This window comes from Hylobates moloch, unplaced genomic scaffold, assembly GCF_009828535.3.
Source record: "Hylobates moloch isolate HMO894 unplaced genomic scaffold, HMol_V3 SCAFFOLD_12, whole genome shotgun sequence".
NCBI lineage: Eukaryota > Metazoa > Chordata > Mammalia > Primates > Hylobatidae > Hylobates > Hylobates moloch.
The window spans coordinates 67297219-67299818 of record NW_026652287.1 but is presented as its reverse complement, the minus strand read 5'-3'; the positions used below and the strand labels follow the sequence as shown (position 1 = coordinate 67299818).

At 42.8% G+C, this 2600-nt stretch overlaps 1 pseudogene; it reads left to right on the top strand.

Moving 5' to 3' along the window:
- Positions 1 to 224: 224 nt before the first annotated feature.
- On the top strand, positions 225 to 1327 carry LOC116479642 (N-acetyllactosaminide alpha-1,3-galactosyltransferase-like; annotated as a pseudogene).
- The last annotated feature ends 1273 nt before the right edge of the window (positions 1328 to 2600 follow it).

Below are 2600 nucleotides of genomic sequence, written 5' to 3'. Positions count from 1 at the left end.
TGATCCGAGCGCGGAGGGGCCACCTGGGCGGGGAGGGAGGCGGAGTCTTACCTAGGGTCCCTCCCGACGCGCCGACCCTAGGCGCCCGGGTTCTGCCAGTCAAGAGTTGGAACGCAGCACTTTCCCTTCCTTGAACCCTTCCTTCTGCAGAAGGGAGCTCAGTAGAACTTTGTTGTTTTGCCTTTTACTCTGGGGTGAAAGAAGCAGATGATAAGGAGAAAATAATGAATGTCAAAGGAAACGTAATTCTTCCAATGCTGGTTGTCTCACTGCGATTGTTGTGGTTTGGAAATGTATCAACCTCTCTTGTGGATGTATCACTTAAAACACCCAAAAGTTGTTGACGGCGGCAGGCAGAAGGGCCGGTGGTTTCCAAGCTGCTTCAACAATGGGACCCGCAATCCTCAAGCAGAGGAAGAAGAAGACATAGACAAAGAAAAAGAGAAAGAAAAAAGAAAAGAAGATGACAATAAAAGAGCTTTGGCTGTGGAACTGGTTTAATCCATACGATTGCCTAGAGGTGCTGACGGTGACCAGTTGGAATGAGACGGTTGTGTGGGAAGGCACTTAGAACACAACCATCCTAGAAAATTATTATGCCAAACAGAAAATTACTGTGGGTTTGACAGTTTTTACTGTCAGAAGATATGTAGAGTATTACTTGAAGGAGTTCATAACATATGCTGATAGGTACTTCATGGTAAGCCACAAAGTCATATTTTACATCATGGCCGATAGCCGTTGATAGAGCGGGGTCCTCTGTGTTTCTTCAGTGTTTGAGATCAAGCCCGAGAAGAGGTAGCAGGCCATCAGCATGATGGGCATGAAGACCATCAGGGAGCACATGTTGGCCCACATCCAACAGGAAGTTGACTTTTCCTCTTCTGCATGGATGTGGACCAAGTGTTCCAAGACAATTTTGGAGTGGAGACCCTGGGCCAGTCCGTGGCTCAGCTATAGGCCTGGTGGTAACGGGACACATCCTGAGGAGAATACTTATGAGAGGCAGAAGGAGTCTGTGGCGTACATTCCATTTGGCCAGGGGGATTTTTATTACCACGCAGCCATTTTTGGTGGAACACCTATTCACGTTCTCGACATCACGCAGGAGTGCTTTAAGGGAATCCTCCAGGACAGGAAAAATGACCTCGAAGCCAAGTGGCATGATGAAAGCCACCTAAACAAGTATTTCTTCCTCAACATATCCTGTAAGATCTTATCACCAGAATGCTGCTGGGATTATCATATAGGCAATCATGCAGATATTAAAATTGTCAAGCTATCTTGGCAGCGAAAAGAGTATACGTTGGTTAGAAATGATGACTGACTTCAAGTTGTGCCAACAGTTTTTTGAATTTGAGAGAATTATTATTCTGGCTGCTTCCTCAGAAAACAATTTTAACTTTAAGAAAATATTAATGAAATAGGCATGGGCAAGGACTTCATGTCTAAAACACCAAAAGCAATGGCAACAAAAGCCAAAATTGACAAATGGGATCTAATTGAACTAAAGAGCTTCTGCACAGCAAAAGAAACTACCATCAGAGTGAACAGGCAACCTACAAAATGGGAGAAAATTTTTGCAACCTACTCATCTGACAAAGGGCTAGTATCCAGAATCTACAATGAACTCAAACAAATTTACAAGAAAACAAACAACCCCATCAAAAAGTGGGCGAAGGATATGAACAGACACTTCTCAAAAGAAGACATTTATGCAGCCAAAAAACACATGAAGAAATGCTCATCATCACTGGCCATCAGAGAAATGCAAATCAAAACCACAATGAGATACCATCTCACACCAGTTAGAATGGCAATCATTAAAAAGTCAGGAAACAACAGGTGCTGGAGAGGTTGTGGAGGAATAGGAATGCTTTTACACTGTTGGTGGGACTGTAAACTAGTTCAACCATTGTGGAAGTCAGAGTGGCGATTCCTCAGGGATCTAGAACTAGAAATACCATTTGACCCAGCCATCCCATTACTGGGTATATACCCAAAGGACTGTAAATCATGCTGCTATAAAGACACATGCACACGTATGTTTATTGCAGCACTATTCACAGTAGCAAAGAGTTGGAACCAACCCAAATGTCCAACAACGATAGACTGGATTAAGAAAATGTGACACATATACACCATGGAATACTATGCAGCCATAAAAAATGATGAGTTCATGTCCTTTGTAGGGACATGGATGAAACTGGAAACCATCATTCTCAGTAAACTATCGCAAGGACAAAAAACCAAACACCGTATGTTCTCACTCATAGGTGGGAATTGAACAATGAGAACACATGGACACAGGAAGGGGAACATCACACTCCGGGGACTGTTGTGGGGTGGGGGGAGGGGGGAGGGACAGCATTAGGAGATATACCTAATGCTAAACGACGAGTTAATGGGTGCAGCAAAACAACATGGCACATGGATACATATGTAACAAACCTGCACATTGTGCACATGTACCCTAAAACTTAACGTATAATAATGATAATAATAAAAGAAAATATTAATGAAACACCAACATAGCAATCACATACTACTTCTCCTTGTAACTTTGAGCATTGTAATATGAGAGAATGAATCTATGGTAA